Source organism: Melozone crissalis, unplaced genomic scaffold (genome assembly GCF_028551555.1).
Source record: "Melozone crissalis strain CALT ecotype California unplaced genomic scaffold, PUWL_Pcris_2 ptg000018l_1, whole genome shotgun sequence".
Lineage (NCBI taxonomy): Eukaryota > Metazoa > Chordata > Aves > Passeriformes > Passerellidae > Melozone > Melozone crissalis.
In genome coordinates this window covers 28,798,859-28,811,842 of record NW_026535796.1, presented here as the reverse complement: position 1 = coordinate 28,811,842, position 12,984 = coordinate 28,798,859, and the positions used below count along the sequence as shown (strand labels likewise).

General features: G+C 36.2%; 1 long non-coding RNA gene across 1 annotated transcript; it reads right to left on the bottom strand.

Moving 5' to 3' along the window:
• Nucleotides 1-601: 601 nt before the first annotated feature.
• On the bottom strand, nucleotides 602-2,165 carry LOC128936925 (uncharacterized). Its single transcript, XR_008483013.1, has 3 exons — nucleotides 2,069-2,165; nucleotides 1,265-1,375; nucleotides 602-1,055 (listed from the first exon to the last, which is right to left on the bottom strand). It is a non-coding gene; the product is annotated as an uncharacterized LOC128936925 (long non-coding RNA).
• Nucleotides 2,166-12,984: the final 10,819 nt, after the last annotated feature.

Here is a 12,984-nt window from a genome sequence, read left to right as displayed (position 1 = left end):
CTCTTTTGAGCAAATACACACAAAGATACCAAGGCCTGAAAAAGAATATTAAAAAACATGACTGGCCTGAATCTTAATGCATCAATGTGTGAGCCTACATGTCTGTGAGAAAAGGTAATTAATGAAAAGATACAGTTATAGCTAGGTAGTAATTATAATCACTGTATTGTATTATGATACTGAAGCAGGCTGGTAGTTCTAGGAACTGCATTTCTAAGTCCTATTTATGTTCTGAGCACCAGGTTTTTTTCTTGAATTAGTTTCCATTGACATAGTTTCTTGTTCTATTAACAGACCCAAAATGCAAAGTCTTGTGTCTCTTCATTTTTGAAGGTGAGTTTAGAAAAAATGTTGAAGAAATTTCACTAACCGAAGGATCTCTCAATGTAGAAAGCAGAAAATATTTAAGAAAAAAATTGTATACTTTTATTCACACATGCACCAAAAAAAAAAAAAAAAAAAAAAAAGGAAGGAAGATGCAAAAGATGCAAATGCAACTTTTGATCCAGTTTTGTAAAAATTCTACAAAATATTTACTTAGCAGTGTGTCAGGTTTTTTTCAATATACCAGACTATATAAGGTACAAAATAGTTCATACTATATATGGTGTTTTATATACACCATTGTGAGACCTAAGGAAACAGTATTGTCAAAGTTCAATCCCTTTAAATGTTACACATCCAGTGTGCATGATGGCGATGGATGCACAGTCACCACCAGCATCAAAGCAGAAACTTCTGAAACTAAAAATCTAAGCACTTCTAGTTGGACCATGAAGGAAAAAGGGGACTTGTACAGGCTGCAAAAACCCCTTAGAAGTCTCTAGACAATAGCCCTTAAGTCATCACTGTTTCCACACACTGATGCTTGCACATACAAGTCAGCCTTTCAATAAAAAACACAGAATAAGTAAGCAGAAGGGCTGCACCTTGGAGAGTGACTTAAATCACATGCAGATGGTATATTTTAAAGATACCAAATATCCTCATAAGATCCTTGGTCCCATGATGCAGCATGCATCTTGCTCTCTGATCTCAGCATACGTCAAAGCCCACTGTAAGAAAGAAAGCAGCAGATCAGCTTCATCTTTATCCCATTATTTTTCACATTACAGTGTGCGCCCCTAAGTAACCAACTAGCAACACTAAATGGGAGCAATGATGCAATTCCTAGGTCTTGCACAAGGCACATGCAGGAAAAGGAATGACATTGTTTGTTTAAGGGATATAAGAAGTGACACAGAAAAAGACACAGATCTCTTACCTTAGCTGGTATTATAAGAACATGGTGAGTACCCATGTTTCTTGTTTGTGTTTCTTTTGTCTCTTGAAAACCCAACTTTAGAGGCATATGCACATCTTCTTGCTAAGGTACCTGAATTAACAGACACGGAGATGGGAATCTAAAAGTTTGTATTTCACTCCAGTGTGAAAATTGCAGTCTGTTGTCTCTCTTCTCTATGTCTCTTTTTTATGAGTATAAGCAACAAAATTAGTTTCTTAAAGCTGGAAAGGTAAATCAGATATATAAACTAGAAATCTGCCTGCCAAATGCTTCTTATTCTACCAGAGCCCCCAGATAACACCCTCCAGATATGTGGAATGCAATTTCACTTTTAAAAGGAAGTATTCTAATCAGTCAATTGATATTTTTAAACACCATATTGTCACTGCAAAATGAAAATCACCGATGACTCTTACAAAAATTTGGTACTGGCAGAGCTACAAAAATAATCTTTCTAAGTCTTGGGACATAGTGTTTATGCAGTCTAACAGCTCTTGTCTCAGCATAACATATATTAAAAATCTAGAACACACTTCAAGGATTATTTTTAGGTTTTTTTTCCCTGGCTCAATGGTTTTGCCTTTGAAATTATCTCTGAAACGATAGTATTGCATGCATGTTTGTGCCTGTAATCCCAGGTGTACTCAAGAATATTCGAAAGGATTAAAAAAGATACTTGCCCTTCTGGGTTAAATATTTTTAGCTTTACTTGCATTGACATTGCAGGTGAAAGCCAAAAATTAAATAATAAAAGAAGAAATTAACCTGTTGGTAGCAACCTACCGTTTTCTGTCTTATTTCCAATCACACCGAGACAGAAAGTAGCCCTGACAATTCTGTGACTGCTCCAGCCCATTGTAAACAGGAGGTGGCAGTTCTAGTCTTTGATCCAATATGCTGCAGTGTTATAAAATGGCAGTAACTAGCTAGGGAAGACAGTTCCACAATATGCAAGCTAAATAGCTTTTCCAAGGCTAGCCGGAGCTGCTTCCCCTTTATTCCCTTTTTGTAGAAAGCTAAAATGTGTCACATAGAGAGAGAAAAAAAGAATAAAATAGAGCAGCCTTCTGACAGCTCAGAATTGGTACTGTGATAGAGACTCTAGAGCTAACTACACTGCATCCAGGGCTTTTTATTTTTCTTTTCCTTTTTTTTTTCTTTTTGTTTTGAGTGTGCAAACACATAAAGATTGTCTTTATAGGGCTTTTGTGGAAAAAAAAATCCTCTCTATTCATCTTGCGCTCTGTTGCATGCATTAGTTTCAAAATAATTTTTATCTTGGAAAATACTTTTATTTTAAAATACTAAAATTCCACTCAAAACTAGATCAATAATACCCTTCCCCCAATATATGGCAGGTGAAATTTAGCAGGAGTGGCTCTAAAATCCAATTCAGCCTATTCAATGGGCCATTTTTTTAAAATTTCTGATGCCTTTCTGAAATACTGCTGAATTGCTGAGAAGACATTGCTTTATCATTAAAGCAACTTCAGGATGAAACCTCCTCTGTTGGCTCTAGTTGTGGAAAGGAAACCTGCATGTTAAAAGGCCCTATGACAGTAAAGACCAAGACCAAAGTAGAGCCATTGGAAAGTCTTTCACCATAGAAAGAAAACAGCAGAGCAAGGGAGATAAAAGGGTGTGAAGGATTCAGTCTGACATCTAAGAGAAACTATACGAGCAAGCATTGTACTTAATGCCTTTTAACCCAGCTTAGTGTCTGATCATGACAAATACCAGGAATCACAGCAGAAACATATTACACAGCCATATTGTGTAGCCGTATTGAGAATTTTATAGAATGCGTGGAGGCTAGGTGGAGGTGAGAACCACTGAGAGCGCCTGACATTCAGAATCATGCAGAGTAGCACATATCTGCAAGAGGCCAGTTTTTGGGAAGTTGTTTAATGTAATTGCCAAACAACACGCTTTCTTAGGAAGAATCATGGGATACTTCATTTTGATCAAATAATTTTTGTCTTTGTGCTATTCCACCTACATCCTTTCTGTAAGTAATTTCTCTGAGTAGAACAACTTCTGTGTACTGTGGTGCGTGAAACTAGGACATAATGTCATGGCCATAGATAACAAAATATCCTACTGTTCCCATCATGTTGTCCAGTGGGAACCCCTGTAGTCAGAGATTCAGCAGTGTACATTAATCTTCACAGTGTTGTACAAGACATCACAAACTCAATTCCCTTGCATCCTCACAATGGAGTGTGTTCCACTGTAGAAAGACAAGACATGAGTCTGATGTTGTTAATCAGACAGACACATACTCTGACATGTTTCACAACAGGAAGAGAATACAGATCATGACTTGTGGCTATGGAAAACAATAAGAATGTTAAGGGCAGTACTGAACCAAAGAAGAAATCTGGTTATAATTGTAAAAGTGTTGTAGAGGCAGGAAAGCAGTACAGTAGTACATATCATTCTGCCAGGATCTTTCAGAGAGATTTAGGAAGCGTTTAAGGGATTTACACACAATGAAATTCCCTTTAATTACTGTGTATCAGCTGAGCAATGGTAGCAGTCTCCAAGAGTGCCATATGGCCAAATTCAGGTCTGCAACACTGCTCACCCTTCTTTACATTCCAACTTAGCTCTGTTTAATGACATCACATTTACTGAGCACTAGAGGAGCACAGTTGAAGAGGTCAGTGGTTCTTTTGATGTATAGTACCTTAGGCTGTGTTGAACTACATTCCATTGGAGTATTTCCTTAAAAAAGTATTAAGGCAGGGTAAAATCAGCACTGCATAACCTGATTAGAGGGGACATCCATAGGACCAAACTTCTCACACAGAAGATCTCATGGTAAGAACTACGAGGCTGTGCAAAGACTCAGATGTTCTGGGTATAGAATGAAAAAAATTAGAGTATGACACAGGTTCTTAAATCTCTGTTCTAAGCAGAGGTATGTGCTTTCCTGTCTGCTACAAAGATCAATCTATTTAAGGTTTTAATTTTATTACATTAAGACATCTTTTTAGTCTCCTTTATCCATGAAAAATAAGATCAACCCCCAGCTGCACCACTCACAAGGAGCAGTGTTACTTGTTCATATGAAAGAGATTATGAGCCAGAACTTGAATTTAATTTCCCTGTGTATATGCAAAACCCACATATGCTGGTGCAATTTGAGAGTTTTTTCCCAGTGATTCCACTGCAAATTGTATCACTTTTATGCATTTATCTCAAATTTCCTGGGACTAGGATCTCCATGAATCTCTGTGTTGCATATCCCTGACAAATGCTTGAAGAGCAACCTACAGAGTTAGTCTTTTTTTCTCTCCTCTATCCCACACTAATATTCTTGCATGTAATAAGCACAGCTCTATCCCTGAGAATCCTTCATCTCAGATCAGTTAGCACAAGTCTAGTGGTAGTTATGACAGCTGTGTAGACTTGTAGATGTCCCCTGAGAGAGGAAGAAAGATGAAAGCATGGAAACTGAGGCAGACAGAGAGCAGTGTGGCAGTTCAGACACTGAAAAGTAATGTGGTATTGATACCTCTCTCAGATTTATAAAGCTCTTGTTGAGGCTCAGGTATGTAAACTGTCCTGATAATTTCAATGAGACTAATGATGAAAAACCTAAAGTGTGTGGTTTGATACCTCCAATAAGAGACAGATTACAATGTATGAACTTCACTAGATTTTTAAAAAATTGGAAAAAAGCTTAAAAAGAAATACAAAGACTTAGACCCACAAACAAATTGCTGGAGCTAAAAAGCCATTCTGTGTCAGCTGAGACACTGTAACTGTTCATAAAAATTCTCTTTCATCGCAGAAGTGAATAAATCAAATTATTGCAATTTTGCAAGAGCAGAAGCCCACACATTGACAGGAGAGGAGATGGGAGGAGAGGAGATGAAATTGAAGAGGAAGAGACATATGCAGAGTGAAGAGAGGAAAGAAAGTACCTGCCATTCAGAACCAAATAATTGAGAAAAATGTAAAGTATAAAATCCTGGTTTCTGGAAGCAGCAAGACAGTACTTTTAGAGATGTGAAAAATACTGATCTAAACAAAAAAAGTAAAAATGGGACAGAGTTCAAGGGCCTGAATTCTATAATAAAAGTTGGATAATCTCACAGTAAACAGCACATTTTTTTCTGACTTTTTACCAACTCAGATTTGTAAAATGCTTTTGTATTTACTAAAATTATTTTACCTAAGATTTTATTCATCTCCACATTAGATATGAAAATTTGTCTTAATTTACTCACTAAGTTTCTACTAGAATTCTATACACAGTGAGCAGATTTGTCTAATAAGTTACAAGAGACATTTTCTTCCGCAAAAACATTGAAATGTCTCTTTTTTTCCCTTTCAATTTTCTGCTCTTTTTTTCCCTCTAAACGACATAGACTCACAGAGTCATTGAGGTAGGAAATGACCACTTAAGTCATTGAGGCTAACTGTTAACCTGAGACTGCCATGTTCACCTCTAAATCATGCTTTCAAGTGCCATATCTGCATGCTTTTTCAATACTTTCAGGATGGTTATTATATCACTGCCCTAGGCAGGCTATTCCAATGTCTGAACAGCTCTTCTTTGAAGATACTTTTCCTAAGATCGAGCCTAAATCTCCTCTGGCTCAATGGGAAGGTATTTCTTCTTGTCCTGTCACCAGCAGCCTTGGAGAAGAGACCAACCCCCATTTCTCTACAGCCTCCTTTCAGGCAGGTGTAGAGAGCAATAAGGTCTCCCCTGAGCCTCCTTTTCTCCAGGTCAAATAACCTCAGTTCACTCAGCTGTTCTTCATGACTTGTGCTCCAGACCCTTCCCCAGCTCTGTTGCCGTTCTCTGGACACCCTCCAGCCCCTCAGTGTCTTTCCTGCAGTGAGGGGCCCAGAGCTGGACACAGGATCTGAGGTGTGGCCTCACCAGTGCTGAGTACAGGGGGACAATCGCTTCTGTAGCCCTGCTGGCCGCACCATTGCTGATCCAGGCCAGGATGACATTGAGCTAATGTGTGTGAGGTGCATATCCTCCTTCACTGCCTCCCTGATCTTGCCAGTTGCATTCTTCTCACTTTTGTCACCAGTTTCGCTCCATGAGCATGAGACTGCTTCATTACTCACCATAAAGGTATAATCATACCATTCCTGCTCAGTGTCGTTTGTTCTCACTGAAATGCCAACTTTGTGCCTGTTGCTGAGATATCAAATGTGTCTTATTCTCTGGATATTATGGAAAAATTTGAAGCTGGCTTTTCTTAGTTCTGTCAAGAGGAAGGATCAAAGTTGTGGGTTTGTTCTGCCTTACCATTGAATTCTTCATGCAATTTCTGACTATCCTAATTTGTTTATTTCCCGTGAAGGGCTTGTTATGAATTATTTTGTTAAATATATGAGATTGTTATCTAATTTAAATTAACCTAAACATTTAACCAAGGCAATTATAAAAATGCACATTTTAAGCACAAGTTATTATTCATAGAAATAGTTGGATTTTCTGTTTAAAAGAAGTTTGTGGATACCAAGTTTGTGATAAAAAAGGAAAACTGATGCCTGCAAGTAACTGCAAGTATGCAGGCTGCCATTAGCATAGATGAAGCACTGGGAACAGGGACTTATTTCCCCTTTAAAATATAATAAGAAAAGAGAAAAAATCTTTTGTGTTATATCTTCATCCATTAATCTCTAGCACCAAAACCTCATAAACATGGTGACAGACACAGAGTAATTCTTATATTTCAAAAAAGGTTAATCAAAAAATAGATAAAAGGTAAAAGTGCAGTCAGTAAATAATCTTATAAGACTAAACATTGCACTCATCCTTTTCAAGTCACTCATTAGTCATCAGCAGTGCCCTCAGTGACATTTTTAATGCATTATTTCAAAGTTCTTTCTTTATTATTGAGAAGGGAACTTTTTTTAGCTTATAAAGCTCCATGTATAGTCGAGGTCTGGTTCACCATAAATGAGCAATTTCCCAGCAGACAAGAAACTGCTCTGACAGGAACATTAATAATACCTTTGAACATCAACTGCCCCATTTCATTTTATTTTGGAGGAGACTTGCAGTTTTATAGGGAAATGCTGAAGGGAAAAAAAAGGAGAAGGAAAGAAGAGGCAGGAAAGGTTATTATGTGGCTAGAGCTGGTTGAGTTATTATTGTTTAACATTCCATCTTTTAAATTACTGCTTAAAATTACAATCCTACACCCATTGTTTCAGTTTCAGTAGAAGGAGATGTGTCTTTGCATAACACACCATTTTTCTAAGGGTAACATTTCTAAAGATGGCTAAAGGACTTAGGTAGCGCTTTGAACCTGAAAGATATTAGATGCTTTTCAGGGATTGTCTAAAATCCCTGGAAATAGCTTAGATAGCCAGGTAATTTTTTGAGTTTCCTTCCTCTGTTCTTGATATCCAACAAACATTAAGAAGTTTAATATAAACATCTAATTTTAAAGGTTTTTCCCTTATGAGTGTAGTGTTCAATGTGTTCCTGTTCTTCAGCATTGAAACCATTCACATTGAACTTATACAGCTATTGAATGAGAAGAGATGAAGACATGTATTCTTCTTTACAATCTAAGACTTTAAAAATCTTAATTTTCACAAACTTTTAAATTACTTAAGTCATAGAGCTTTATTTTCAAAATGTCCCCATCTATGAATAATTTGTGCTATTTAAAGTTACCATTTGGCTGTAATATTATTCATAGAATGGATTTGATCTTTTCATACTTTATCTATTCACACAGGAGATCTGCTTTTCAGGTGTTTGATGGCAGTCCTACAAGGACTCTAATGACAAATATCCAAATGTAAATGATTAATAAATCAGTTATGCAGTTTCAGAAAAATAATCTGCTCAATGTATTAAAAAAATTGAAGAAACTTCAAAACTGGGAATATAGAGGAGGCCAAATACCTGTAAATAATTTGTTAAATGCAAAATTAATTTTCTAATCACTGTAAAAAATAAATAAAGATTAAATAGACGGTATTCGTACAAAATAGGAATGTTCAAGGGCATTGAAGAACTAATAGGAATGTAAAAGGACTGCAGTTCTTTTTCTGAAAGGAAAGAATGGAAACCAGGGATGTATAGGAAAAATGAATGATCAAATAAGCATATATGAAAAATAAAACAAAGAAATTTCCTGTCCTGGTTCTGTCATATAAGAGCAAAAATATAATTAAATGATAGAAGGCTTGAAGTAAATAAAATAATATAGTTCCTTGTGAAAATATTAAGTCACCAAGCAAAGAAACTGAAAATTGTAAAATGAAGACTGGGCATGTGATTCCTAATGTAGATCAGTGGGACACCTATTAACCCAAATGGTCTGGATGAAAGAGAGAGCCCAACCTCTCCTGGACTAGAACTAGAAATGTGAGAGAGAGCTCAGGCAACCCAGCAGAGCAAGGCAGCAGTCCTCGCTGGGTGACGGGTGGGTAAAGCATTGAGTAGGATAACTCTGTAAAGGAAGGCTCTGTTTCACATGGTACTTCATTTTGCCATCTGTTTAAGGGGAGGCTAACCAAACTCAGATCAAGACATTTATTGTGTTCTATTTCCCTTAACAAACTGTATAAACTTTTGTTGTGCAACAACTTTTGAGACTGAGGCTAAGTGGAAGAAGAAGCTATAAATGTGGGAGGAGAAACACTGGTACGCAAGACATTATACTGGTGGCAGTATTTAGGAAATATCCTTATGACCTATAATCCTAATTACCAGAAGCTCTGAAAGTTTTGTTTCTTGTAGAATTATATGTGTCAGAAGATAGTTTTGTATCTATCAACCATTTCTCTCTCTCCAGATGTTGATCTGAAAACTGATGTTTGCAGAGTAATAAGTATGATATTTAGACATTATTTTTCTCCTATTACCCAGATTCACTCAGTACAATAAAACTTTAAGAAATGAAACAAAAATAATTTTCAAAGTCTCCAACCATAACATGCATACATGCTTGCTTTGTAAAGATATTGAGAGCATCTAAAATCTTAAGTTCCAGTGTGAGTCTTCTGTACAAGGTGACGTTGTTTGAGAACTTTTTAAGAGCACTGCCTCTCTGAAGCTTCATAAACGCAGTTCAGAGAGTCAATAAAAGCCTAGGATTTAGAGCAACAGTAACTGGGCCTGACTGGGTTCCTGCAGCACTAAAACCTATTTAGCTGTCAGCTCAGCCATGATAACCATCAATGTACTTCTGCTGAGTGCATGCCAATTGTGAAGGGAGTCTCTTTCTCTGAAATTTAGGGACACTACCACAGATAATTAATCCATTATTGTGAACTGACTTCACAACATTTTAATTAAGATTGCAGATCAGCCTCAGGGCTGAGTATTATTATGGCATAGATGATAATTTAGAATGACCTGGACATGCTAGATTAGACACTTGGAAACGGTTGCATCTTTATAATGGTATTTGAAAAATCTCTATCCTGACTTCCTGGCATCATGTATGCAGCAATAGATTTCTGTATATATGTGAGTAAAAACCAGTCTTTGGAGAGAGGTTTTGAACACCAGAGATCTTTAAACAAAACTTTCAGTGACTATAGAGTGGACCAACAATTTAGGGAAACCCAGAAGGTGCAGGATTATAAAAATTGTGATGGCTAGCCACAGTGCCCAGTTAAGATAACAGCAATTAATCTTCTTATTCTAAAGTTAAAACTGTCGATTTTTGAACCACATAAAAATATTTAAACACATTCATATTAAAATCAGTTTGAAACATTTGAAAATGGAAAACACTTGCACTCCAAATGAAAATTGTAACTATTATAAAGGAAGTTTTTATAACAGAACAAAATCAGAGTATCAATTCCCTGTGTATATCAGCTCCTGTCCCTGTGTATACCAGCTCCAGTCCCTGTGTATATCAGAAAGCCTGAACAGCAAGTGCCCTTTCTCCACCAGATGATTGAAAATACCAGGTGATGAGATTCAGGTTTGCTGTGACAATAAAATATAAGCTTACAGAAAAAGTGAGCTGATCTGTTTCCACTGGTTCTGTTGTATTCATTTGTTACTGAAGCTTGATTACTTGGGTACAGCAAATGAACAATTCCCATGAGCTATTTTCTCATTTTGAGAACAGAGACAAATAATATCAGGTGCTGCAAGGAAGAAAGGGTGACTAAGACTGGGAGCTATGAGGGCTGAACACTTCTTGCAGCCCTCTAGGGTCAGTTCCCCTCTGTAGATACTTACCCCTAAGCATTCTGAATCTGTTGCTTTAGTAGATTTATTTGCTCTAAAGAAGACTGTGGAAGAAAAAGATGTTTATTCTATTCTGTCTCCCATTTCATCAACCAAGTTAGAAGTCAAGTTTCAGTTGCAGAAATGTTATTAGTGGTGATACCTGATCAAAAAAATCCAAGCCAACACCAGACCGAACCAAACATTGCCTTCTTCACTTGTAGGCCACAAGTTGGGTGGAGCTGGCAGCTAAAATAAACTGTCTTTCCACTTGTACACAAAGCAGATATTACCCACAAATCACTGAGATAATGAAAGCTGCACCCCCAACACACTTTAGAAAGTGGCACTCGAGAGAAGAGTAAAACTTTCAGCAAGAGTTGTTTGTGTTCTGGGTGAAATTTTTTCTACAAACAAACCTTTTTTCCTCCTGTATTTTTCCCAGTGCTTTCATACAAGAAGTGGTGAATTGGCACATTTGTGCCATTCATTAAATATTAAAACCAATACAAACATTGCCAATTTCCCAGAAAAGAAACCTTGTTTTATATAGTGCTGGAAAATTAGAAAGTTTATATTACTTAATCACATGTTAGAGAATGTAAATGATGTAGGAAATATTATACAACATTTAAAAATACAGTTATTTAAGAAAAATAAGGTTAGAAGTGTTTTGTTTATGCTATTGTTTACAAAATAATTGCAAATTTGAACATCCAAAAGATATTTAAGTAACTTGAAGTGTTTTGAGTTTTTACCTGTACATATTTGAGATTTTACCAGTTTTGGTGGCTGTTTGAAACCCATATGCACATGAGACTGGTCATGTATCTGTGTACTTGTAATATAAAAATTACTTTGTAGACTATTAAGCATCTGCCCTTAATTTCATAGAGATCACACTCCAAGGACATGCAGAAATAATCTGTGTATAAAGCTTTGATCCTCTTCCTGATCAGGCTTGCTTTACTATTGATTCCTTATTATAATTTATTTAACATAAAAGCTGTTACATAAGGTGGTTAAAGTTGCTTAATGAGCTAACCGATTAGGGAGAAATGAATTTGAGATCACTTTGAACCCAAAGAACCAAAACTTATGAGGTTTGGGGTCCTGGAGGAAAAGAGTAGAGCACAGTTCTTTAATTAATAGGATATTTGGGTAGAAAAGATATTAAGTACTGAAAAACTTTGATTTTTTCATGGAACTAGAACGTGAAATGAGCTCATTCTCTGCCTTTACTTACGCCCTTGACACTGAGCAGAATTTGCCCTGGGGCAGACTGAAAGCCCCTCATGCTAACACAGACTAAATTTCAATTGTTCGTTATTTTTAGTAAGATCAGAATAGAACTACTTAATCAAATAAAGTTATAGAGGAGGGGACAGAACAGAAAAAACTGTTCTTTAAAGTATGAAAGGAAAGTTTGCTTATGACAGTCATTATCACATTCATTTCTGTATCCCATTTTTAAACCAATTGGACCTAATTAAATTTCACAACTTTTTTGCACCTGAATACATTAATATATGTGATTTTTGATCTCTAACAAAATAAAGGAGGTCACAACTAAAATCTTTGCAATAGAATGATAGGCAAAGTTAGCAGGGAAAAATGTTCCGAAATAAAATCTTCATAAAACACCTTGTACATTTTTCAGTTGTTATCTCTGTTTGAGTGCCCTAAACCTTGTTATTTCTTTTAATGAAGGTATAATAGGGACTTCAGTAATAATCCTTGCACTGTTTTCCCCCACTCCTGGGTTAAAACAGTCACAGTCGCTGTCTCTGGCATCTTGACTTGTACTGTGTGCAGTGGTATAACAGCTCAGTATTCAGCCAATGAAGACAAATTCAGGATGAAAAATAACTTAAAAGGGAAGTATTCCTAATACTCAGCATGCTGATATTTGGCAAAATTGTGGCAATCCTTTATGTACATATGCAAAACACCAAATTAATCAGAGGGGATATGCATGCTACACTGTTGCTGTGGCAGAAAACCAGTAGAAAATAGCCCTTGTTTAGCTTTGTGTGCCATTATCATAAGTAGGACATGATGTAGAGAACTGAAGAAAAACAGAAATAAAAACTAGCTTGAAAACTATGTTTAAATATTTTCTTCCCTCAGGAAGATTTTTCTTCACTGACAATTTATGAAAAAAGTATAATTAGGTTAACTTTTTTATTTTTCATGACCCTTCTCACAAGAATATGGATGATTCACATTTGAAAAAGAATCTTTATTTCTGAAGTTTGCTTTGAAATATTTTTTCAATCTTAAAAATAGTTTGACTGATTGACTATCTGTAGAAACTACACTGGAGTTATACTTCTGACTATCTGGGATTTTTAAAAAATTGTCACTTAAGAGACAATTCAGACTATAACCCCTATACGTTTGTTAACCACTTAAAATCTCTCTGGAAAAAACCTTGGAATTTCAGGTGAGAAAATATATCTTTAAAACAGTATGCCTCAGTATGGTCATTTGTTGGAACTCTGCACCTTGA